This window comes from Oncorhynchus kisutch, unplaced genomic scaffold, assembly GCF_002021735.2.
Source record: "Oncorhynchus kisutch isolate 150728-3 unplaced genomic scaffold, Okis_V2 scaffold647, whole genome shotgun sequence".
NCBI lineage: Eukaryota > Metazoa > Chordata > Actinopteri > Salmoniformes > Salmonidae > Oncorhynchus > Oncorhynchus kisutch.
The window spans coordinates 35,496-59,013 of record NW_022262592.1 but is presented as its reverse complement, the minus strand read 5'-3'; the positions used below and the strand labels follow the sequence as shown (position 1 = coordinate 59,013).

The following is a 23,518-nucleotide window of genomic DNA, read 5'->3' as shown; positions in this document are numbered from 1 at the left end:
GACGACGGGGTCTCTGGCCAGTTTCACCAGTCTCCTGTCTGACGACGGGGTCTCTGGCCAGTTTCACAAGTCTCCTCTCTGACGACGGGGTCTCTGGCCAGTTTCACCAGTCTCCTGTCTGACGACGGGGTCTCTGGCCAGTTTCACCAGTCTCCTGTCTGACGACGGGGTCTCTGGCCAGTTTCACCAGTCTCCTGTCTGACGACGGGGTCTCTGGCCAGTTTCACCAGTCTCCCTGTCTGTAGGGTGTTCCTCTGACGACGGGGTCTCTGGCCAGTTTCACCAGTCTCCTGTCTGACGATGGGGTCTCTGGCCAGTTTCACCAGTCTCCTGTCTGACGACGGGGTCTCTGGTCAGTTCATCACCAGTCTCCTGTCTGACGACGGGGTCTCTGGCCAGTTTCACCAGTCTCCTGTCTGACGACGGGGTCTCTGGCCAGTTTTACCAGTCTCCTGTCTGACGACGGGGACTCTGGCCAGTTTCACCAGTCTCCTGTCTGTAGGGTGTTCCTCTGACGACGGGGTCTCTGGCCAGTTTTACCAGTCTCCTGTCTGACGACGGGGACTCTGGCCAGTTTCACCAGTCTCCTGTCTGTAGGGTGTTCCTCTGACGACGGGGTCTCTGGCCAGTTTCACCAGTCTCCTGTCTGACGACGGGGTCTCTGGCCAGTTTCACCAGTCTCCTGTCTGACGACGGGGTCTCTGGCCAGTTTCACCAGTCTCCTGTCTGTAGGGTGTTCCTCTGACGACGGGGTCTCTGGCCAGTTTCACCAGTCTCCTGTCTGACGACGGGTCTCTGGCCAGTTTCACAAGTCTCCTCTCTGACGACGGGGTCTCTGGCCAGTTTCACCAGTCTCCTGTCTGACGACGGGGTCTCTGGCCAGTTTCACCAGTCTCCTGTCTGACGACGGGGTCTCTGGCCAGTTTCACCAGTCTCCTGTCTGACGACGGGGTCTCTGGCCAGTTTCACCAGTCTCCTGTCTGTAGGGTGTTCCTCTGACGACGGGGTCTCTGGCCAGTTTCACCAGTCTCCTGTCTGACGATGGGGTCTCTGGCCAGTTTCACCAGTCTCCTGTCTGACGACGGGGTCTCTGGTCAGTTTCACCAGTCTCCTGTCTGACGACGGGGTCTCTGGCCAGTTTCACCAGTCTCCTGTCTGACGACGGGGTCTCTGGCCAGTTTTACCAGTCTCCTGTCTGACGACGGGGACTCTGGCCAGTTTCACCAGTCTCCTGTCTGTAGGGTGTTCCTCTGACGACGGGGTCTCTGGCCAGTTTCACCAGTCTCCTGTCTGACGACGGGGTCTCTGGCCAGTTTCACCAGTCTCCTGTCTGATGATGGGGTCTCTGGCCAGTTTCACCAGTCTCCTGTCTGACGACGGGGTCTCTGGCCAGTTTCAGCAGTCTCATGTCTGACGACGGGGTCTCTGGCCAGTTTCACCAGTCTCCTGTCTGACGACGGGGTCTCTGGCCAGTTTCACCAGTCTCCTGTCAGTCTCCTGTCTGACGATGGGGTCTCTGGCCAGTTTCACCAGTCTCCTGTCTGACGACGGGGTCTCTGGCCAGTTTCACCAGTCTCCTGTCTGTAGGGTGTTCCTCTGACGATGAGGTTTCTGGCCAGTTTCACCAGTCTCCTGTCTGACGACAGGGTCTCTGGCCAGTTTTACCAGTCTCCTGTCTGACGACAGGGTCTCTGGCCAGTTTCACCAGTCTCCTGTCTGACGACGGGGTCTCTGGCCAGTTTCACCAGTCTCCTGTCTGTAGGGTGTTCCTCTGACGATGGGGTCTCTGGCCAGTTTCACCAGTCTCCTGTCTGTAGGGTGTTCCTCTGACGATGAGGTTTCTGGCCAGTTTCACCAGTCTCCTGTCTGACGACAGGGTCTCTGGCCAGTTTTACCAGTCTCCTGTCTGACGACAGGGTCTCTGGCCAGTTTCACCAGTCTCCTGTCTGACGACAGGGTCTCTGGCCAGTTTCACCAGTCTCCTGTCTGACGACGGGGTCTCTGGCCAGTTTCACCAGTCTCCTGTCTGTAGGGTGTTCCTCTGACGACGGGTTCTCTGGCCAGTTTCACCAGTCTCCTGTCTGACGACGGGGTCTCTGGCCAGTTTCACCAGTCTCCTGTCTGACGACGGGGTCTCTGGACAGTTTCACCAGTCTCCTTTCTGACAACGGGGTCTCTGGACAGTTTCACCAGTCTCCTGTCTGACGACGGGGTCTCTGGCCAGTTTCACCAGTCTCCTGTCTGTAGGGTGTTCCCTTGCTTCATCTAATATTGATGGGGTCTCTGCCCTGAGGAGGAGAAGCTGTTTCCAGAGCGCAACTATTTACTGAAATGCTTCATACCGGCACACATACCGGCACACATCCTCTTCTCTACTCTCCTTTCTGGGGTTTTTTAAATGGGAGACTCGGTGTACTTTACAGGCTCTGAGTGTTTTTATTCACAGATTATGGCCCTCCTGATGTGTTGTGGTGCACAGCAGGAAATGCAAACTTGTAGTGTATTTGAGTTTTTTTTTATGCTTCTAAAGTAATTTCCACTAGAAAGGAAGGGCCCACAGTGCTCTAGAAAGGAAGGGCCCACAGTGCTCTAGAAAGGAAGGGCCCACAGTGCTCTAGAAAGGAAGGGCCCACAGTGCTCTAGAAAGGAAGGGCCCACAGTGCTCTAGAAAGGAAGGACCCACAGTGCTCTAGAAAGGAAGGGCCCACAGTGCTCTACAAAGGAAGGGCCCACAGTGCTCTACAAAGGAAGGGCCCACGGTGAACTAGAAAGGAAGGGCCCACAGTGCTCTAGAAAGGAAGGGCCCACAGTGCTCTAGAAAGGAAGGGCCCACAGTGCTCTAGAAAGGAAGGGCCCATAGTGCTCTATAAAGGAAGGGCCCACAGTGCTCTAGAAAGGAAGGGCCCACAGTGCTCTATAAAGGAAGGGTGCCACAGTGCTCTATAAAGGAAGGGCGCCATAGTGCTCTATGAAGGAAGGGCCCACAGTGCTCTATGAAGGAAGGGCCCACAGTGCTCTATAAAGGAAGGGTGCCACAGTGCTCTATAAAGGAAGGGTCCACAGTGCTCTATAAAGGAAGGGCCCACAGTGCTCTATAAAGGAAGGGCCCACAGTGCTCTATAAAGGAAGAGCCCACAGTGCTCTATAAAGGAAGGGCCCATAGTGCTCTATAAAGGAAGGGCCCATAGTGCTCTATAAAGGAAGGGCCCACAGTGCTCTATGAAGGAAGGGCCCACAGTGCTCTATAAAGGAAGGGCCCACAGTGCTCTATGAAGGAAGGGCCCACAGTGCTCTATGAAGGAAGGGCCCACAGTGCTCTATAAAGGAAGGGCCCACAGTGCTCTATGAAGGAAGGGCCCACAGTGCTCTATGAAGGAAGGGCCCACAGTGCTCTATAAAGGAAGGGCCCACAGTGCTCTACAAAGGAAGGGCCCACAGTGCTCTACAAAGGAAGGGCCCACAGTGCTCTATAAAGGAAGGGCGCCATAATGCTCTAGAAAGGAGATAGGGTATCATTTCAGACTCAACCTCTGTCCTCTCAGTGTGATGGTGTTAGATCTGATGCCATCCGTGTTGGTTCTCCTTCAGAAGTGAGGAAAGGAGAGGAGAGTAGAGGAGGGGGAGGAGTGGGGAGGAGGCAGAGGGAAGACAGGAGGGAAGGGGCTGAGGAGAGGAGAGTAGAGGAAAGGAGAGGAGAGGAGGAGAGGAGAGGGAGGAGGAGGCAGAGGGAAGACAGGAGGGAAGGGCTGAGGAGAGGAAAGGAGAGGAAAGGGAGGAGGAGGCAGAGGGAAGACAAGAGGGAAGGGGCTGAGGAGAGGAAAGGAGAGGAAAGGAGATGAGAGGAGGAGAGGAGAGGGAGGAGGAGGCAGAGGGAAGACAGGAGGGAAGGGGCTGAGGAGAGGAAAGGAGAGGAAAGGAGAGGAGAGGGAGGAGGAGGCAGAAGGAAGACAGGAGGGAAGGGGCTGAGGAGAGGAAAGGAGAGGAGAGGAGAGGAAAGGAGAAGAGAGGAGAGGAGAGGAAAGGAGAAGAGAAGAGAGGAGGAGAGGGGGGAGGAGGCAGAGGGAAGACAGGAGGGAAGGGGCTGAGGAGAGGAAAGGAGAGGAAAGGAGAGGAGTGGAGATGAGAGGAGGAGAGAGGCTACGTCCCTCCTTCCTTTGTTCTCCCCCAACCTCTTTTTTTTGTGTGTGTGTGTGTGTGTGCGTGCGTGCGTGTGTGTTGTGCACGAATGTGTGTCCGCGGTGGTTTCATTTGCATTCTGCCTCCTGAATATTCATGGGCGGAGGGGTCAGACCTGGTGGAGATCAGATTTAATTGGTCTGATGGTCAGGGGGGATCCTCCACCCAGACTCCCATTGGAGCAGAGATCATACTGTTTTGATCATACTGTTATTATCATAATGTTAATAATAACGTGACATCAGGACAGACAGTCAATCTATTGTTTCAGTCAGTCAGTCAGGAACCCAGTCAGTCAGCCAGTCAGTCAGGAACCCAGTCAGTCTATGGTTTCAGTCAGTCAGTCAGTCAGGAACCCAGTTGGTTCTATCACTACTCAGTCCCAGAACTATACATACTGTAGGGTAGGTGATGGTTCTATCAGTACTCAGTCCCAGATCTATAAATACTGTAGGGTAGGTGATGGTTCTATCAGTACTCAGTCCCAGTACTATAAATACTGGAGGGTAGGTGATGGTTCTATCAGTACTCAGTCCCAGAACTATAAATACTGTAGGGTAGGTGATGGTTCTATCAGTACTCAGTCCCAGTACTATAAATACTGTAGGGTAGGTGATGGTTCTATCAGTACTCAGGTCCTCAGTCCAAACTATAAATACTGTAGGTAGGTGATGGTTCTATCAGTACTTCAGTCCCAGTACTATAAATACTGTAGGGTAGGTGATGGTTCTATCAGTACTCAGTCCCAGAACTATAAATACTGTAGGGTAGGTGATGGTTCTATCAGTACTCAGTCCCAGAACTATAAATACTGGAGGGTAGGTGATGGTTCTATCAGTACTCAGTCCCAGTACTTAAATACTGGAGGGTAGGTGATGGTTCTATCAGTACTCAGTCCCAGAACTATACATACTGTAGGGTAGTGATGGTTCTATCAGTACTCAGTCCCAGAACTATAAATACTGTAGGGTAGGTGATGGTTCTATCAGTACTCAGTCCCCAGAACTATAAATACTGTAGGGTAGGTGATGGTTCTATCAGTACTCAGTCCCAGAACTATAAATACTGGAGGGTAGGTGATGGTTCTATCAACCAGTGATCCGGGTCAACAGCATCAATGTAACAGTATAAATTTAATCCGTCCCCTCACCCCTACCCGGGTATGAATCAGGGACCCTCTGCACACATCAACAGTCACCCTCAAAGCATCGTTACCCATTGCTCCCTAAAAGCCTCGGCCCTTGCAGAGCAAGGGGAACCACTACTTCAAGGTCTCAGAGCAAGTGACGTCACCAATTGTTACGCTATTAGCGCACACCACCGCTAACTAGCCATTTCATATTGGTTACAATTGCACCACAGGATCCATTAACAAAAATCACCCTGATCATCATATTTTGCAGAAACGAGCTGTACGATATTCAGACCAAATCAGGTACCTGTCGAGCATGAGACTCTTAATCTCAGGGGTTGTGGGTTCGAGCCCCACGGTTAGGTGAATATTTTCTCTGCCGAAGCACCAACTCACTTCGCAAACAACCATCCCCTTGGAATTTCGAGCAGGGTTACACCCTGCATAGCTGGTGATACAGAAGGCTAAGAATTGAATTCTATCTCTGCCTGCACTCTGACCTGTCATCTCAACGACAATCCCTATTACAGATTAATTGTACTCCTAAATGGATTGAGTTAAATGCTCATTTTCTGGACAAGAAATAGACAGGCAGAGGCTTCAAGAAGAATACTTGCTCCTGGTGGGACTTGAACTCATAACCCTTGGCATCTAATTGGCTGTATACTTGCTGTATAAGTACAACACGCTAACAATTGCAACCACAGAATCCATCAACAACACTCACTGATCACCATATTTTGCAGAAACTGGGATGTACGATATTCGAACCAAGTCAAAATCACTATTGAGGTACCTTGCTAGCTCAGTCTGTAGAGCATGAGACTCTTAAATCTCAGGATTGTAGGTTCAAGCCCACGTTAGGTGATTATTTTCTCTGCCGAAGCACCAACTCACTACGCAAACAACCATCCGCTTGGAATTTCGAGCACCCTTCATAGCTGGTGATACAGAAGGCTAAGAATTTGAATTCTATCTCTGCCTGCACTCTGACCTGTCATCTCAATGACATCCCTAGTACCGATGAATTGTAACTCCTAAATGGAGTTGAGTAAATGCTCATTTCTGGACAAGAAATAGACAGGCAGAGGCTTCAAGAAGAATACTTGCTCCTGGTGGGGACTTGAACTCATAACCTTGTCATCTAATTCGCTGTATTCTGCTGTATAAGTACAACACGCTAACAGATTGCACCACAGGATCCATCAACAACACTCACTGATAACCATATTTTGCAGAAACTGGGATGTACGATATTCGAAAAAGTCAAAAACAATATTGAGGTTCCTGGCTAGCTCAGTCTGTAGAGCATGAGACTCTTAATCTCAGGGTCGTGGGTTCGAGCCCCACGTTAGGTGATTATTTTCTCTGCCGAAGCACCAACTCACTTCGCAAACATCCATCCGCTTTGAATTTCGAGGCAGGCTTGCCACCCTGCATAGCTGGTGATTACTGAAGGCTAAGAATTTGAATTCTATCTCTGCCTGCACTCTGACCTGTCATCTCAATGACATCCCTATTACTGATGAATTGTACTCCTAAATGGATTGAGTAAATGCTACTTTCTTGACAAGAAATAGACAGGCAGAGGCTTCAATAAGAATACTTGCTCCTGGTGGGGCTTGAACTCATAACCTTGTCATCTAATTGCTGTATTCTGCTGTATAAGTACAACACTCTAACAGATTGCACCACAGAATCCATCAACAACACTCACTGATCACCATATTTTGCAGAAACTTGGATGTACGATATTCGAAAAAGTCAAAACAGATATTGAGGTACCTGGCTAGCTCAGTCGGTAGAGCATGAGACTCTTAATCTCAGGGTCGTGGGTTCGAGCCCCACGTTAGGTGAGTATTTTCTCTGCCGAAGCACCAACTCACTTCGCAAACATCCATCCGCTTTGAATTTTGAGGAGGCTTCGCCACCCTGCATAGCTGGTGATACAGAAGGCTAAGAATTTGAATTCTATCTCTGCCTGCACTCTGACCTGTCATCTCAATGACATCCCTATTACAGATTAATTGTACTCCTAAATGGATTGAGTAAATGCTCCTTTTCTTGACAAGAAATAGACAGGCAGAGGCTTCAATAAGAATACTTGCTCCTGGTGGGGCTTGAACTCATAACCTTGTCATCTAATTGCTGTATTCTGCTGTATAAGTACAACACTCGAACAGATTGCACCACAGGATCCATCAACAACACTCACTGATCACCATATTTTGCAGAAACTGGGATGTACGATATTCGAAAAAGTCTAAAACAATATTGAGGTACCTGGCTAGCTCAGTCGGTAGAGCATGAGACTCTTAATCTCAGGGTCGTGGGTTCGAGCCCCACGTTAGGTGAAATTTTCTCATTTGAAGCACCAACTCACTTCGCAAACAACCATCCGCTTGGAATTTTGAGGAGGCTTCCCACCCTGCATAGCTGGTGATACAGAAGGCTAAGAATTTGAATTCTATCTCTGCCTGCACTCTGACCTGTCATCTCAATGACATCCCTATTACAGATGAATTGTACTCCTAAATGGATTGAGTAAATGCTCCTTTTCTTGACAAGAAATAGACAGGCAGAGGCTTCAATAAGAATACTTGCTCCTGGTGGGGCTTGAACTCATAACCTTGTCATCTAATTGCTGTATTCTGCTGTATAAGTACAACACTCGAACAGATTGCACCACAGGATCCATCAACAACACTCACTGATCACCATATTTTGCAGAAACTGGGATGTACGATATTCGAAAAAGTCAAAAACAATATTGAGGTACCTGGCTAGCTCAGTCGGTAGAGCATGAGACTCTTAATCTCAGGGTCGTGGGTTCGAGCCCCACGTTAGGTGATTATTTTCTCTGCCGAAGCACCAACTCACTTCGCAAACATCCATCCGCTTTGAATTTTGAGGAGGCTTGCCACCCTGCATAGCTGGTGATACAGAAGGCTAAGAATTTGAATTCTATCTCTGCCTGCACTCTGACCTGTCATCTCAATGACATCCCTATTACAGATTAATTGTACTCCTAAATGGATTGAGTAAATGCTCCTTTTCTTGACAAGAAATAGACAGGCAGAGGCTTCAATAAGAATACTTGCTCCTGGTGGGGCTTGAACTCATAACCTTGTCATCTAATTGCTGTATTCTGCTGTATAAGTACAACACTCGAACAGATTGCACCACAGGATCCATCAACAACACTCACTGATCACCATATTTTGCAGAAACTGGGATGTACGATATTCGAAAAAGTCAAAAACAATATTGAGGTACCTGGCTAGCTCAGTCGGTAGAGCATGAGACTCTTAATCTCAGGGTCGTGGGTTCGAGCCCCACGTTAGGTGATTATTTTCTCTGCCGAAGCACCAACTCACTTCGCAAACATCCATCCGCTTTGAATTTTGAGGAGGCTTGCCACCCTGCATAGCTGGTGATACAGAAGGCTAAGAATTTGAATTCTATCTCTGCCTGCACTCTGACCTGTCATCTCAATGACATCCCTATTACAGATTAATTGCTACTCCTAAATGGATTGAGTAAATTCTCCTTTTCTTGACAAGAAATAGGACAGGCAGAGGCTTCAATAAGAATACTTGCTCCTGGTGGGGCTTGAACTCATAACCTTGTCATCTAATTGCTGTATTCTGCTGTATAAGTACAAGACGCTAACAGATTGCACCACAGGATCCATCAACAACACTCACTGATCACCATATTTTGCAGAAACTGGGATGTACGATATTCGAAAAAGTCTAAAACAATATTGAGGTACCTGGCTAGCTCAGTCGGTAGAGCATGAGACTCTTAATCTCAGGGTCGTGGGTTCGAGCCTCACGTTAGGTGAAAATTTTCTCATTTGAAGCACCAACTCACTTCGCAAACAACCATCCGCTTGGAATTTTGAGGAGGCTTCCCACCCTGCATAGCTGGTGATACAGAAGGCTAAGAATTTGAATTCTATCTCTGCCTGCACTCTGACCTGTCATCTCAATGACATCCCAATTACAGATGAATTGTACTCCTAAATGGATTGAGTAAATGCTCCTTTTCTTGACAAGAAATAGACAGGCAGAGGCTTCAAGAAGAATACTTGCTCCTGGTGGGGCTTGAACTCATAACCTTGTCATCTAATTGCTGTATTCTGCTGTATAAGTACAACACTCGAACAGATTGCACCACAGGATCCATCAACAACACTCACTGATCACCATATTTTGCAGAAACTGGGATGTACGATATTCGAAAAAGTCTAAAACAATATTGAGGTACCTGGCTAGCTCAGTCGGTAGAGCATGAGACTCTTAATCTCAGGGTCGTGGGTTCGAGCCTCACGTTAGGTGAAAATTTTCTCATTTGAAGCACCAACTCACTTCGCAAACAACCATCCGCTTGGAATTTTGAGGAGGCTTCCCACCCTGCATAGCTGGTGATACAGAAGGCTAAGAATTTGAATTCTATCTCTGCCTGCACTCTGACCTGTCATCTCAATGACATCCCTATTACAGATGAATTGTACTCCTAAATGGATTGAGTAAATGCTCCTTTTCTTGACAAGAAATAGACAGGCAGAGGCTTCAAGAAGAATACTTGCTCCTGGTGGGGCTTGAACTCATAACCTTGTCATCTAATTGCTGTATTCTGCTGTATAAGTACAACACTCGAACAGATTGCACCACAGGATCCATCAACAACACTCACTGATCACCATATTTTGCAGAAACTGGGATGTACGATATTCGAAAAAGTCAAAAACAATATTGAGGTACCTGGCTAGCTCAGTCGGTAGAGCATGAGACTCTTAATCTCAGGGTCGTGGGTTCGAGCCCCACGTTAGGTGATTATTTTCTCTGCCGAAGCACCAACTCACTTCGCAAACATCCATCCGCTTTGAATTTTGAGGAGGCTTGCCACCCTGCATAGCTGGTGATACAGAAGGCTAAGAATTTGAATTCTATCTCTGCCTGCACTCTGACCTGTCATCTCAATGACATCCCTATTACAGATTAATTCTACTCCTAAATGGATTGAGTAAATGCTCCTTTTCTTGACAAGAAATAGACAGGCAGAGGCTTCAAGAAGAATACTTGCTCCTGGTGGGGCTTGAACTCATAACCTTGTCATCTAATTGCTGTATTCTGCTGTATAAGTACAACACTCGAACAGATTGCACCACAGGATCCATCAACAACACTCACTGATCACCATATTTTGCAGAAACTGGGATGTACGATATTCGAAAAAGTCAAAAACAATATTGAGGTACCTGGCTAGCTCAGTCGGTAGAGCATGAGACTCTTAATCTCAGGGTCGTGGGTTCGAGCCCCACGTTAGGTGATTATTTTCTCTGCCGAAGCACCAACTCACTTCGCAAACATCCATCCGCTTTGAATTTTGAGGAGGCTTGCCACCCTGCATAGCTGGTGATACAGAAGGCTAAGAATTTGAATTCTATCTCTGCCTGCACTCTGACCTGTCATCTCAATGACATCCCTATTACAGATTAATTCTACTCCTAAATGGATTGAGTAAATTCTCCTTTTCTTGACAAGAAATAGACAGGCAGAGGCTTCAATAAGAATACTTGCTCCTGGTGGGGCTTGAACTCATAACCTTGTCATCTAATTGCTGTATTCTGCTGTATAAGTACAAGACGCTAACAGATTGCACCACAGGATCCATCAACAACACTCACTGATCACCATATTTTGCAGAAACTGGGATGTACGATATTCGAAAAAGTCTAAAACAATATTGAGGTACCTGGCTAGCTCAGTCGGTAGAGCATGAGACTCTTAATCTCAGGGTCGTGGGTTCGAGCCCCACGTTAGGTGAACATTTTCTCATTTGAAGCACCAACTCACTTCGCAAACAACCATCCGCTTGGAATTTTGAGGAGGCTTCCCACCCTGCATAGCTGGTGATACAGAAGGCTAAGAATTTGAATTCTATCTCTGCCTGCACTCTGACCTGTCATCTCAATGACATGCCTGCACTCTGACCTGTCATCTCAATGACATCCCTATTACAGATGAATTGTACTCCTAAATGGATTGAGTAAATGCTCCTTTTCTTGACAAGAAATAGACAGGCAGAGGCTTCAAGAAGAATACTTGCTCCTGGTGGGGCTTGAACTCATAACCTTGTCATCTAATTGCTGTATACTGCTGTATAAGTACAACACGCGAACAGATTGCACCACAGGATCCATCAACAACACTCACTGATCACCATATTTTGCAGAAACTGGGATGTACGATATTCGAACCAAATCAAAATCACCACTTGCCACCCTTCTGGTGATACAGAAGGCTAAGAATTTGAATTCTATCTCTGCCTGCACTCTGACCTGTCATCTCAATGACATCCATATTACAGATTAATTGTACTCCTAAATGGATTGAGTAAATGCTCCTTTTCTTGACAAGAAATAGACAGGCAGAGGCTTCAATAAGAATACTTGCTCCTGGTGGGGCTTGAACTCATAACCTTGTCATCTAATTGCTGTATTCTGCTGTATAAGTACAACACGCTAACAGATTGCACCACAGGATCCATCAACAACACTCACTGATCACCATATTTTGCAGTAACTGGGAGGTACGATATTCGAACCAAGTCAAAATCACTATTGAGGTACCTGGCTAGCTCAGTCGGTAGAGCATGAGACTCTTAATCTCAGGGTCGTGGGTTCGAGCCCCACGTTAGGTGATTATTTTCTCTGCCGAAGCACCAACTCACTTCGCAAACATCCATCCGCTTGGAATTTTGAGGAGGCTTGCCACCCTGCATAGCTGGTGATACAGAAGGCTAAGAATTTGAATTCTATCTCTGCCTGCACTCTGACCTGTCATCTCAATGACATCCCTATTACAGATGAATTGTACTCCTAAATGGATTGAGTAAATGCTCCTTTTCTTGACAAGAAATAGACAGGCAGAGGCTTCAAGAAGAATACTTGCTCCTGGTGGGGCTTGAACTCATAACCTTGTCATCTAATTGCTGTATTCTGCTGTATAAGTACAACACGCTAACAGATTGCACCACAGGATCCATCAACAACACTCACTGATCACCATATTTTGCAGAAACTGGGATGTACGATATTCGAAAAAGTCAAAAAAATATTGAGGTACCTGGCTAGCTCAGTCGGTAGAGCATGAGACTCTTAATCTCAGGGTCGTGGGTTCGAGCCCCACGTTAGGTGATTATTTTCTCTGCCGAAGCACCAACTCACTTCGCAAACAACCATCCGCTTGGAATTTCGAGGAGGCTTGCCACCCTGCATAGCTGGTGATACAGAAGGCTAAGAATTTGAATTCTATCTCTGCCTGCACTCTGACCTGTCATCTCAATGACATCCCTATTACAGATTAATTGTACTCCTAAATGGATTGAGTAAATTCTCCTTTTCTTGACAAGAAATAGACAGGCAGAGGCTTCAATAAGAATACTTGCTCCTGGTGGGGCTTGAACTCATAACCTTGTCATCTAATTGCTGTATTCTGCTGTATAAGTACAACACGCGAACAGATTGCACCACAGGATCCATCAACAACACTCACTGATCACCATATTTTGCAGAAACTTGGATGTACGATATTCGAAAAAGTCAAAAAAGATATTCAGGTACCTGGCTAGCTCAGTCGGTAGAGCATGAGACTCTTAATCTCAGGGTCGTGGGTTCGAGCCCCACGTTAGGTGATTATTTTCTCTGCCGAAGCACCAACTCACTTCGCAAACAACCATTCCGCTTGGAATTTTGAGGAGGCTTGCCACCCTGCATAGCTGGTGATACAGAAGGCTAAGAATTTGAATTCTATCTCTGCCTGCACTCTGACCTGTCATCTCAATGACATCCCTATTACAGATTAATTGTACTCCTAAATGGATTGAGTAAATTCTCCTTTTCTTGACAAGAAATAGACAGGCAGAGGCTTCAATAAGAATACTTGCTCCTGGTGGGGCTTGAACTCATAACCTTGTCATCTAATTGCTGTATTCTGCTGTATAAGTACAACACGCGAACAGATTGCACCACAGGATCCATCAACAACACTCACTGATCACCATATTTTGCAGAAACTTGGATGTACGATATTCGAAAAAGTCAAAAAATATATTCAGGTACCTGGCTAGCTCAGTCGGTAGAGCATGAGACTCTTAATCTCAGGGTCGTGGGTTCGAGCCCCACGTTAGGTGATTATTTTCTCTGCCGAAGCACCAACTCACTTCGCAAACAACCATCCGCTTGGAATTTTGAGGAGGCTTGCCACCCTGCATAGCTGGTGATACAGAAGGCTAAGAATTTGAATTCTATCTCTGCCTGCACTCTGACCTGTCATCTCAATGACATCCCTATTACAGATTAATTGTACTCCTAAATGGATTGAGTAAATTCTCCTTTTCTTGACAAGAAATAGACAGGCAGAGGCTTCAATAAGAATACTTGCTCCTGGTGGGGCTTGAACTCATAACCTTGTCATCTAATTGCTGTATTCTGCTGTATAAGTACAACACGCGAACAGATTGCACCACAGGATCCATCAACAACACTCACTGATCACCATATTTTGCAGAAACTGGGATGTACGATATTCGAAAAAGTCAAAAAAATATTGAGGTACCTGGCTAGCTCAGTCGGTAGAGCATGAGACTCTTAATCTCAGGGTCGTGGGTTCGAGCCCCACGTTAGGTGATTATTTTCTCTGCCGAAGCACCAACTCACTTCGCAAACAACCATCCGCTTGGAATTTCGAGGAGGCTTGCCACCCTGCATAGCTGGTGATACAGAAGGCTAAGAATTTGAATTCTATCTCTGCCTGCACTCTGACCTGTCATCTCAATGACATCCCTATTACAGATGAATTGTACTCCTAAATGGATTGAGTAAATGCTCCTTTTCTTGACAAGAAATAGACAGGCAGAGGCTTCAAGAAGAATACTTGCTCCTGGTGGGGCTTGAACTCATAACCTTGTCATCTAATTGCTGTATTCTGCTGTATAAGTACAACACGCTAACAGATTGCACCACAGGATCCATCAACAACACTCACTGATCACCATATTTTGCAGAAACTGGGATGTACGATATTCGAAAAAGTCAAAAACAATATTGAGGTACCTGGCTAGCTCAGTCGGTAGAGCATGAGACTCTTAATCTCAGGGTCGTGGGTTCGAGCCCCACGTTAGGTGATTATTTTCTCTGCCGAAGCACCAACTCACTTCGCAAACAACCATCCGCTTGGAATTTTGAGGAGGCTTGCCACCCTGCATAGCTGGTGATACAGAAGGCTAAGAATTTGAATTCTATCTCTGCCTGCACTCTGACCTGTCATCTCAATGACATCCCTATTACAGATGAATTGTACTCCTAAATGGATTGAGTAAATGCTCCTTTTCTTGACAAGAAATAGACAGGCAGAGGCTTCAAGAAGAATACTTGCTCCTGGTGGGGCTTGAACTCATAACCTTGTCATCTAATTGCTGTATTCTGCTGTATAAGTACAACACGCTAACAGATTGCACCACAGGATCCATCAACAACACTCACTGATCACCATATTTTGCAGAAACTGGGATGTACGATATTCGAAAAAGTCAAAAACAATATTGAGGTACCTGGCTAGCTCAGTCGGTAGAGCATGAGACTCTTAATCTCAGGGTCGTGGGTTCGAGCCCCACGTTAGGTGATTATTTTCTCTGCCGAAGCACCAACTCACTTCGCAAACAACCATCCGCTTGGAATTTTGAGGAGGCTTGCCACCCTGCATAGCTGGTGATACAGAAGGCTAAGAATTTGAATTCTATCTCTGCCTGCACTCTGACCTGTCATCTCAATGACATCCCTATTACAGATGAATTGTACTCCTAAATGGATTGAGTAAATTCTCCTTTTCTTGACAAGAAATAGACAGGCAGAGGCTTCAATAAGAATACTTGCTCCTGGTGGGGCTTGAACTCATAACCTTGTCATCTAATTGCTGTATACTGCTGTATAAGTACAACACGCTAACAGATTGCACCACAGGATCCATCAACAACACTCACTGATCACCATATTTTGCAGAAACTGGGATGTACGATATTCGAAAAAGTCAAAAAAATATTGAGGTACCTGGCTAGCTCAGTCGGTAGAGCATGAGACTCTTAATCTCAGGGTCGTGGGTTCGAGCCCCACGTTAGGTGATTATTTTCTCTGCCGAAGCACCAACTCACTTCGCAAACAACCATTCCGCTTGGAATTTTGAGGAGGCTTGCCACCCTGCATAGCTGGTGATACAGAAGGCTAAGAATTTGAATTCTATCTCTGCCTGCACTCTGACCTGTCATCTCAATGACATCCCTATTACAGATTAATTGTACTCCTAAATGGATTGAGTAAATTCTCCTTTTCTTGACAAGAAATAGACAGGCAGAGGCTTCAATAAGAATACTTGCTCCTGGTGGGGCTTGAACTCATAACCTTGTCATCTAATTGCTGTATACTGCTGTATAAGTACAACACGCTAACAGATTGCACCACAGGATCCATCAACAACACTCACTGATCACCATATTTTGCAGAAACTTGGATGTACGATATTCGAAAAAGTCCAAAAATATATTCAGGTACCTGGCTAGCTCAGTCGGTAGAGCATGAGACTCTTAATCTCAGGGTCGTGGGTTCGAGCCCCACGTTAGGTGATTATTTTCTCTGCCGAAACACAGACTCACTTCGCAAACAACCATTCGCTTGGAATTTCGAGGAGGCTTGCCACCCTGCATAGCTGGTGATACAGAAGGCTAAGAATTTGAATTCTATCTCTGCCTGCACTCTGACCTGTCATCTCAATGACATCCATATTACAGATTAATTGTACTCCTAAATGGATTGAGTAAATTCTCCTTTTCTTGACAAGAAATAGACAGGCAGAGGCTTCAATAAGAATACTTGCTCCTGGTGGGGCTTGAACTCATAACCTTGTCATCTAATTGCTGTATACTGCTGTATAAGTACAACACGCGAACAGATTGCACCACAGGATCCATCAACAACACTCACTGATCACCATATTTTGCAGAAACTTGGATGTACGATATTCGAAAAAGTCCAAAAATATATTCAGGTACCTGGCTAGCTCAGTCGGTAGAGCATGAGACTCTTAATCTCAGGGTCGTGGGTTCGAGCCCCACGTTAGGTGATTATTTTCTCTGCCGAAGCACCAACTCACTTCGCAAACAACCATCCGCTTGGAATTTTGAGGCAGGCTTGCCACCCTGCATAGCTGGTGATACAGAAGGCTAAGAATTTGAATTCTATCTCTGCCTGCACTCTGACCTGTCATCTCAATGACATCCCTATTACAGATGAATTGTACTCCTAAATGGATTGAGTAAATGCTCCTTTTCTTGACAAGAAATAGACAGGCAGAGGCTTCAAGAAGAATACTTGCTCCTGGTGGGGCTTGAACTCATAACCTTGTCATCTAATTGCTGTATTACTGCTGTATAAGTACAACACGCGAACAGATTGCACCACAGGATCCATCAACAACACTCACTGATCACCATATTTTGCAGAAACTTGGATGTACGATATTCGAAAAAGTCAAAAAGATATTCAGGTACCTGGCTAGCTCAGTCGGTAGAGCATGAGACTCTTAATCTCAGGGTCGTGGGTTCGAGCCCCACGTTAGGTGATTATTTTCTCTGCCGAAGCACCAACTCACTTCGCAAACAACCATCCGCTTGGAATTTCGAGGAGGCTTGCCACCCTGCATAGCTGGTGATACAGAAGGCTAAGAATTTGAATTCTATCTCTGCCTGCACTCTGACCTGTCATCTCAATGACATCCCTATTACAGATTAATTGTACTCCTAAATGGATTGAGTAAATTCTCCTTTTCTTGACAAGAAATAGACAGGCAGAGGCTTCAATAAGAATACTTGCTCCTGGTGGGGCTTGAACTCATAACCTTGTCATCTAATTGCTGTATTCTGCTGTATAAGTACAACACGCGAACAGATTGCACCACAGGATCCATCAACAACACTCACTGATCACCATATTTTGCAGAAACTTGGATGTACGATATTCGAAAAAGTCAAAAAGATATTCAGGTACCTGGCTAGCTCAGTCGGTAGAGCATGAGACTCTTAATCTCAGGGTCGTGGGTTCGAGCCCCACGTTAGGTGATTATTTTCTCTGCCGAAGCACCAACTCACTTCGCAAACAACCATCCGCTTGGAATTTTGAGGAGGCTTGCCACCCTGCATAGCTGGTGATACAGAAGGCTAAGAATTTGAATTCTATCTCTGCCTGCACTCTGACCTGTCATCTCAATGACATCCCTATTACAGATTAATTGTACTCCTAAATGGATTGAGTAAATGCTCCTTTTCTTGACAAGAAATAGACAGGCAGAGGCTTCAATAAGAATACTTGCTCCTGGTGGGGCTTGAACTCATAACCTTGTCATCTAATTGCTGTATACTGCTGTATAAGTACAACACGCTAACAGATTGCACCACAGGATCCATCAACAACACTCACTGATCACCATATTTTGCAGAAACTTGGATGTACGATATTCGAAAAAGTCAAAAATATATTGAGGTACCTGGCTAGCTCAGTCGGTAGAGCATGAGACTCTTAATCTCAGGGTCGTGGGTTCGAGCCCCACGTTAGGTGATTATTTTCTCTGCCGAAGCACCAACTCACTTCGCAAACAACCATCCGCTTGGAATTTTGAGGAGGCTTGCCACCCTGCATAGCTGGTGATACAGAAGGCTAAGAATTTGAATTCTATCTCTGCCTGCACTCTGACCTGTCATCTCAATGACATCCCTATTACAGATTAATTGTACTCCTAAATGGATTGAGTAAATTCTCCTTTTCTTGACAAGAAATAGACAGGCAGAGGCTTCAATAAGAATACTTGCTCCTGGTGGGGCTTGAACTCATAACCTTGTCATCTAATTGCTGTATACTGCTGTATAAGTACAACACGCTAACAGATTGCACCACAGGATCCATCAACAACACTCACTGATCACCATATTTTGCAGAAACTGGATGTACGATATTCGAAAAAGTCAAAAATATATTGAGGTACCTGGCTAGCTCAGTCGGTAGAGCATGAGACTCTTAATCTCAGGGTCGTGGGTTCGAGCCCCACGTTAGGTGATTATTTTCTCTGCCGAAGCACCAACTCACTTCGCAAACAACCATCCGCTTGGAATTTTGAGGAGGCTTGCCACCCTGCATAGCTGGTGATACAGAAGGCTAAGAATTTGAATTCTATCTCTGCCTGCACTCTGACCTGTCATCTCAATGACATCCCTATTACAGATTAATTGTACTCCTAAATGGATTGAGTAAATTCTCCTTTTCTTGACAAGAAATAGACAGGCAGAGGCTTCAAGAAGAATACTTGCTCCTGGTGGGGCTTGAACTCATAACCTTGTCATCTAATTGCTGTATTCTGCTGTATAAGTACAACACGCTAACAGATTGCACCACAGGATCCATCAACAACACTCACTGATCACCATATTTTGCAGAAACTGGGATGTACGATATTCGAAAAAGTCAAAAATATATTGAGGTACCTGGCTAGCTCAGTCGGTAGAGCATGAGACTCTTAATCTCAGGGTCGTGGGTTCGAGCCCCACGTTAGGTGATTATTTTCTCTGCCGAAGCACCAACTCACTTCGCAAACAACCATCCGCTTGGAATTTCGAGCAGGCTTGCCACCCTGCATAGCTGGTGATACAGAAGGCTAAGAATTTGAATTCTATCTCTGCCTGCACTCTGACCTGTCATCTCAATGACATCCCTATTACAGATGAATTGTACTCCTAAATGGATTGAGTAAATGCTCCTTTTCTTGACAAGAAATAGACAGGCAGAGGCTTCAAGAAGAATACTTGCTCCTGGTGGGGCTTGAACTCATAACCTTGTCATCTAATTGCTGTATTCTGCTGTATAAGTACAACACGCTAACAGATTGCACCACAGGATCCATCAACAACACTCACTGATCACCATATTTTGCAGAAACTGGGATGTACGATATTCGAAAAAGTCAAAAATAATATTGAGGTACCTGGCTAGCTCAGTCGGTAGAGCATGAGACTCTTAATCTCAGGGTCGTGGGTTCGAGCCCCACGTTAGGTGATTATTTTCTCTGCCGAAGCACCAACTCACTTCGCAAACAACCATCCGCTTGGAATTTCGAGGCAGGCTTGCCACCCTGCATAGCTGGTGATACAGAAGGCTAAGAATTTGAATTCTATCTCTGCCTGCACTCTGACCTGTCATCTCAATGACATCCCTATTACAGATGAATTGTACTCCTAAATGGATTGAGTAAATGCTCCTTTTCTTGACAAGAAATAGACAGGCAGAGGCTTCAAGAAGAATACTTGCTCCTGGTGGGGCTTGAACTCATAACCTTGTCATCTAATTGCTGTATACTGCTGTATAAGTACAACACGCTAACAGATTGCACCACAGGATCCATCAACAACACTCACTGATCACCATATTTTGCAGAAACTTGGATGTACGATATTCGAAAAAGTCAAAAATATATTGAGGTACCTGGCTAGCTCAGTCGGTAGAGCATGAGACTCTTAATCTCAGGGTCGTGGGTTCGAGCCCCACGTTAGGTGATTATTTTCTCTGCCGAAGCACCAACTCACTTCGCAAACAACCATCCGCTTGGAATTTTGAGGAGGCTTGCCACCCTGCATAGCTGGTGATACAGAAGGCTAAGAATTTGAATTCTATCTCTGCCTGCACTCTGACCTGTCATCTCAATGACATCCCTATTACAGATTAATTGTACTCCTAAATGGATTGAGTAAATGCTCCTTTTCTTGACAAGAAATAGACAGGCAGAGGCTTCAAGAAGAATACTTGCTCCTGGTGGGGCTTGAACTCATAACCTTGTCATCTAATTGCTGTATTCTGCTGTATAAGTACAACACGCTAACAGATTGCACCACAGGATCCATCAACAACACTCACTGATCACCATATTTTGCAGAAACTGGATGTACGATATTCGAAAAAGTCAAAAATAATATTGAGGTACCTGGCTAGCTCAGTCGGTAGAGCATGAGACTCTTAATCTCAGGGTCGTGGGTTCGAGCCCCACGTTAGGTGATTATTTTCTCTGCCGAAAGCACCAACTCACTTCGCAAACAACCATCCGCTTGGAATTTCGAGGCAGGCTTGCCACCCTGCATAGCTGGTGATACAGAAGGCTAAGAATTTGAATTCTATCTCTGCCTGCACTCTGACCTGTCATCTCAATGACATCCCTATTACAGATGAATTGTACTCCTAAATGGATTGAGTAAATGCTCCTTTTCTTGACAAGAAATAGACAGGCAGAGGCTTCAAGAAGAATACTTGCTCCTGGTGGGGCTTGAACTCATAACCTTGTCATCTAATTGCTGTATTCTGCTGTATAAGTACAACACGCTAACAGATTGCACCACAGGATCCATCAACAACACTCACTGATCACCATATTTTGCAGAAACTGGATGTACGATATTCGAAAAAGTCAAAATCACTATTGAGGTACCTGGCTAGCTCAGTCGGTAGAGCATGAGACTCTTAATCTCAGGGTCGTGGGTTCGAGCCCCACGTTAGGTGATTATTTTCTCTGCCGAAGCACCAACTCACTTCGCAAACAACCATCCGCTTGGAATTTCGAGCAGGCTTGCCACCCTGCATAGCTGGTGATACAGAAGGCTAAGAATTTGAATTCTATCTCTGCCTGCACTCTGACCTGTCATCTCAATGACATCCCTATTACAGATGAATTGTACTCCTAAATGGATTGAGTAAATGCTCCTTTTCTTGACAAGAAATAGACAGGCAGAGGCTTCAAGAAGAATACTTGCTCCTGGTGGGGCTTGAACTCATAACCTTGTCATCTAATTGCTGTATTCTGCTGTATAAGTACAACACGCTAACAGATTGCACCACAGGATCCATCAACAACACTCACTGATCACCATATTTTGCAGAAACTGGGATGTACGATATTCGAAAAAGTCAAAAATAATATTGAGGTACCTGGCTAGCTCAGTCGGTAGAGCATGAGACTCTTAATCTCAGGGTCGTGGGTTCGAGCCCCACGTTAGGTGATTATTTTCTCTGCCGAAGCACCAACTCACTTCGCAAACAACCATCCGCTTGGAATTTTGAGGAGGCTTGCCACCCTGCATAGCTGGTGATACAGAAGGCTAAGAATTTGAATTCTATCTCTGCCTGCACTCTGACCTGTCATCTCAATGACATCCCTATTACAGATTAATTGTACTCCTAAATGGATTGAGTAAATTCTCCTTTTCTTGACAAGAAATAGACAGGCAGAGGCTTCAAGAAGAATACTTGCTCCTGGTGGGGCTTGAACTCATAACCTTGTCATCTAATTGCTGTATTCTGCTGTATAAGTACAACACGCTAACAGATTGCACCACAGGATCCATCAACAACACTCACTGATCACCATATTTTGCAGAAACTGGATGTACGATATTCGAAAAAGTCAAAATAATATTGAGGTACCTGGCTAGCTCAGTCGGTAGAGCATGAGACTCTTAATCTCAGGGTCGTGGGTTCGAGCCCCACGTTAGGTGATTATTTTCTCTGCCGAAGCACCAACTCACTTCGCAAACAACCATCCGCTTGGAATTTCGAGCAGGCTTGCCACCCTGCATAGCTGGTGATACAGAAGGCTAAGAATTTGAATTCTATCTCTGCCTGCACTCTGACCTGTCATCTCAATGACATCCCCTATTACAGATGAATTGTACTCCTAAATGGATTGAGTAAATGCTCCTTTTCTTGACAAGAAATAGACAGGCAGAGGCTTCAAGAAGAATACTTGCTCCTGGTGGGGCTTGAACTCATAACCTTGTCATCTAATTGCTGTATTCTGCTGTATAAGTACAACACGCTAACAGATTGCACCACAGGATCCATCAACAACACTCACTGATCACCATATTTTGCAGAAACTTGGATGTACGATATTCGAAAAAGTCAAAAATAATATTGAGGTACCTGGCTAGCTCAGTCGGTAGAGCATGAGACTCTTAATCTCAGGGTCGTGGGTTCGAGCCCCACGTTAGGTGATTATTTTCTCTGCCGAAGCACCAACTCACTTCGCAAACAACCATCCGCTTGGAATTTTGAGGAGGCTTGCCACCCTGCATAGCTGGTGATACAGAAGGCTAAGAATTTGAATTCTATCTCTGCCTGCACTCTGACCTGTCATCTCAATGACATCCCTATTACAGATTAATTGTACTCCTAATGGATTGAGTAAATGCTCCTTTTCTTGACAAGAAATAGACAGGCAGAGGCTTCAAGAAGAATACTTGCTCCTGGTGGGGCTTGAACTCATAACCTTGTCATCTAATTGCTGTATTCTGCTGTATAAGTACAACACGCTAACAGATTGCACCACATGATCCATCAACAACACTCACTGATCACCATATTTTGCAGAAACTTGGATGTACGATATTCGAAAAAGTCAAAAATATATTCAGGTACCTGGCTAGCTCAGTCGGTAGAGCATGAGACTCTTAATCTCAGGGTCGTGGGTTCGAGCCCCACGTTAGGTGATTATTTTCTCTGCCGAAACACCAACTCACTTCGCAAACAACCATCCGCTTGGAATTTTGAGGAGGCTTGCCACCCTGCATAGCTGGTGATACAGAAGGCTAAGAATTTGAATTCTATCTCTGCCTGCACTCTGACCTGTCATCTCAATGACATCCCTATTACAGATGAATTGTACTCCTAAATGGATTGAGTAAATGCTCCTTTTCTTGACAAGAAATAGACAGGCAGAGGCTTCAAGAAGAATACTTGCTCCTGGTGGGGCTTGAACTCATAACCTTGTCATCTAATTGCTGTATTCTGCTGTATAAGTACAACACGCTAACAGATTGCACCACAGGATCCATCAACAACACTCACTGATCACCATATTTATCAGAAACTGGAATGTACTATTTCGAAAAAGTCAAAAATAATATAGAGGTACCTGGCTAGCTCAGTCGGTAGAGCATGAGACTCTTAATCTCAGGGTCGTGGGTTCGAGCCCCACGTTAGGTGATTATTTTCTCTGCCGAAACACCAACTCACTTCGCAAACAACCATCCGCTTGGAATTTCGAGGCAGGCTTGCCACCC

At 45.5% G+C, this 23,518-nt stretch overlaps 34 non-coding genes across 34 annotated transcripts; all 34 read left to right on the top strand.

Moving 5' to 3' along the window:
• Nucleotides 1–6,593: 6,593 nt before the first annotated feature.
• Nucleotides 6,594–6,666, top strand: trnak-cuu (transfer RNA lysine (anticodon CUU)). Its single transcript has one exon. It is a non-coding gene; the product is annotated as a tRNA-Lys (tRNA).
• A 425-nt stretch (nt 6,667–7,091) lies between these two features.
• Nucleotides 7,092–7,164, top strand: trnak-cuu (transfer RNA lysine (anticodon CUU)). The gene has a single exon. It is a non-coding gene; the product is annotated as a tRNA-Lys (tRNA).
• Nucleotides 7,165–7,589: 425 nt separating this feature from the next.
• Nucleotides 7,590–7,662, top strand: trnak-cuu (transfer RNA lysine (anticodon CUU)). Its single transcript has one exon. It is a non-coding gene; the product is annotated as a tRNA-Lys (tRNA).
• Nucleotides 7,663–8,085: 423 nt separating this feature from the next.
• On the top strand, nt 8,086–8,158 carry trnak-cuu (transfer RNA lysine (anticodon CUU)). Its single transcript has one exon. It is a non-coding gene; the product is annotated as a tRNA-Lys (tRNA).
• Nucleotides 8,159–8,582: 424 nt separating this feature from the next.
• trnak-cuu (transfer RNA lysine (anticodon CUU)) lies at nt 8,583–8,655 on the top strand. Its single transcript has one exon. It is a non-coding gene; the product is annotated as a tRNA-Lys (tRNA).
• A 426-nt stretch (nt 8,656–9,081) lies between these two features.
• On the top strand, nt 9,082–9,154 carry trnak-cuu (transfer RNA lysine (anticodon CUU)). The gene has a single exon. It is a non-coding gene; the product is annotated as a tRNA-Lys (tRNA).
• A 424-nt stretch (nt 9,155–9,578) lies between these two features.
• On the top strand, nt 9,579–9,651 carry trnak-cuu (transfer RNA lysine (anticodon CUU)). The gene has a single exon. It is a non-coding gene; the product is annotated as a tRNA-Lys (tRNA).
• Nucleotides 9,652–10,075: 424 nt separating this feature from the next.
• On the top strand, nt 10,076–10,148 carry trnak-cuu (transfer RNA lysine (anticodon CUU)). Its single transcript has one exon. It is a non-coding gene; the product is annotated as a tRNA-Lys (tRNA).
• Nucleotides 10,149–10,572: 424 nt separating this feature from the next.
• trnak-cuu (transfer RNA lysine (anticodon CUU)) lies at nt 10,573–10,645 on the top strand. The gene has a single exon. It is a non-coding gene; the product is annotated as a tRNA-Lys (tRNA).
• Nucleotides 10,646–11,069: 424 nt separating this feature from the next.
• trnak-cuu (transfer RNA lysine (anticodon CUU)) lies at nt 11,070–11,142 on the top strand. The gene has a single exon. It is a non-coding gene; the product is annotated as a tRNA-Lys (tRNA).
• An 804-nt stretch (nt 11,143–11,946) lies between these two features.
• Nucleotides 11,947–12,019, top strand: trnak-cuu (transfer RNA lysine (anticodon CUU)). The gene has a single exon. It is a non-coding gene; the product is annotated as a tRNA-Lys (tRNA).
• Nucleotides 12,020–12,442: 423 nt separating this feature from the next.
• On the top strand, nt 12,443–12,515 carry trnak-cuu (transfer RNA lysine (anticodon CUU)). Its single transcript has one exon. It is a non-coding gene; the product is annotated as a tRNA-Lys (tRNA).
• A 424-nt stretch (nt 12,516–12,939) lies between these two features.
• trnak-cuu (transfer RNA lysine (anticodon CUU)) lies at nt 12,940–13,012 on the top strand. The gene has a single exon. It is a non-coding gene; the product is annotated as a tRNA-Lys (tRNA).
• A 425-nt stretch (nt 13,013–13,437) lies between these two features.
• trnak-cuu (transfer RNA lysine (anticodon CUU)) lies at nt 13,438–13,510 on the top strand. Its single transcript has one exon. It is a non-coding gene; the product is annotated as a tRNA-Lys (tRNA).
• Nucleotides 13,511–13,933: 423 nt separating this feature from the next.
• trnak-cuu (transfer RNA lysine (anticodon CUU)) lies at nt 13,934–14,006 on the top strand. Its single transcript has one exon. It is a non-coding gene; the product is annotated as a tRNA-Lys (tRNA).
• A 424-nt stretch (nt 14,007–14,430) lies between these two features.
• trnak-cuu (transfer RNA lysine (anticodon CUU)) lies at nt 14,431–14,503 on the top strand. Its single transcript has one exon. It is a non-coding gene; the product is annotated as a tRNA-Lys (tRNA).
• A 424-nt stretch (nt 14,504–14,927) lies between these two features.
• Nucleotides 14,928–15,000, top strand: trnak-cuu (transfer RNA lysine (anticodon CUU)). The gene has a single exon. It is a non-coding gene; the product is annotated as a tRNA-Lys (tRNA).
• A 423-nt stretch (nt 15,001–15,423) lies between these two features.
• On the top strand, nt 15,424–15,496 carry trnak-cuu (transfer RNA lysine (anticodon CUU)). The gene has a single exon. It is a non-coding gene; the product is annotated as a tRNA-Lys (tRNA).
• A 425-nt stretch (nt 15,497–15,921) lies between these two features.
• trnak-cuu (transfer RNA lysine (anticodon CUU)) lies at nt 15,922–15,994 on the top strand. Its single transcript has one exon. It is a non-coding gene; the product is annotated as a tRNA-Lys (tRNA).
• Nucleotides 15,995–16,418: 424 nt separating this feature from the next.
• On the top strand, nt 16,419–16,491 carry trnak-cuu (transfer RNA lysine (anticodon CUU)). The gene has a single exon. It is a non-coding gene; the product is annotated as a tRNA-Lys (tRNA).
• A 425-nt stretch (nt 16,492–16,916) lies between these two features.
• Nucleotides 16,917–16,989, top strand: trnak-cuu (transfer RNA lysine (anticodon CUU)). The gene has a single exon. It is a non-coding gene; the product is annotated as a tRNA-Lys (tRNA).
• A 423-nt stretch (nt 16,990–17,412) lies between these two features.
• Nucleotides 17,413–17,485, top strand: trnak-cuu (transfer RNA lysine (anticodon CUU)). The gene has a single exon. It is a non-coding gene; the product is annotated as a tRNA-Lys (tRNA).
• Nucleotides 17,486–17,908: 423 nt separating this feature from the next.
• On the top strand, nt 17,909–17,981 carry trnak-cuu (transfer RNA lysine (anticodon CUU)). Its single transcript has one exon. It is a non-coding gene; the product is annotated as a tRNA-Lys (tRNA).
• Nucleotides 17,982–18,403: 422 nt separating this feature from the next.
• Nucleotides 18,404–18,476, top strand: trnak-cuu (transfer RNA lysine (anticodon CUU)). The gene has a single exon. It is a non-coding gene; the product is annotated as a tRNA-Lys (tRNA).
• Nucleotides 18,477–18,899: 423 nt separating this feature from the next.
• Nucleotides 18,900–18,972, top strand: trnak-cuu (transfer RNA lysine (anticodon CUU)). Its single transcript has one exon. It is a non-coding gene; the product is annotated as a tRNA-Lys (tRNA).
• A 424-nt stretch (nt 18,973–19,396) lies between these two features.
• Nucleotides 19,397–19,469, top strand: trnak-cuu (transfer RNA lysine (anticodon CUU)). Its single transcript has one exon. It is a non-coding gene; the product is annotated as a tRNA-Lys (tRNA).
• A 424-nt stretch (nt 19,470–19,893) lies between these two features.
• On the top strand, nt 19,894–19,966 carry trnak-cuu (transfer RNA lysine (anticodon CUU)). Its single transcript has one exon. It is a non-coding gene; the product is annotated as a tRNA-Lys (tRNA).
• Nucleotides 19,967–20,389: 423 nt separating this feature from the next.
• On the top strand, nt 20,390–20,462 carry trnak-cuu (transfer RNA lysine (anticodon CUU)). The gene has a single exon. It is a non-coding gene; the product is annotated as a tRNA-Lys (tRNA).
• Nucleotides 20,463–20,887: 425 nt separating this feature from the next.
• Nucleotides 20,888–20,960, top strand: trnak-cuu (transfer RNA lysine (anticodon CUU)). The gene has a single exon. It is a non-coding gene; the product is annotated as a tRNA-Lys (tRNA).
• Nucleotides 20,961–21,384: 424 nt separating this feature from the next.
• On the top strand, nt 21,385–21,457 carry trnak-cuu (transfer RNA lysine (anticodon CUU)). The gene has a single exon. It is a non-coding gene; the product is annotated as a tRNA-Lys (tRNA).
• Nucleotides 21,458–21,879: 422 nt separating this feature from the next.
• On the top strand, nt 21,880–21,952 carry trnak-cuu (transfer RNA lysine (anticodon CUU)). The gene has a single exon. It is a non-coding gene; the product is annotated as a tRNA-Lys (tRNA).
• Nucleotides 21,953–22,377: 425 nt separating this feature from the next.
• On the top strand, nt 22,378–22,450 carry trnak-cuu (transfer RNA lysine (anticodon CUU)). The gene has a single exon. It is a non-coding gene; the product is annotated as a tRNA-Lys (tRNA).
• A 422-nt stretch (nt 22,451–22,872) lies between these two features.
• trnak-cuu (transfer RNA lysine (anticodon CUU)) lies at nt 22,873–22,945 on the top strand. Its single transcript has one exon. It is a non-coding gene; the product is annotated as a tRNA-Lys (tRNA).
• Nucleotides 22,946–23,368: 423 nt separating this feature from the next.
• On the top strand, nt 23,369–23,441 carry trnak-cuu (transfer RNA lysine (anticodon CUU)). The gene has a single exon. It is a non-coding gene; the product is annotated as a tRNA-Lys (tRNA).
• The last annotated feature ends 77 nt before the right edge of the window (nt 23,442–23,518 follow it).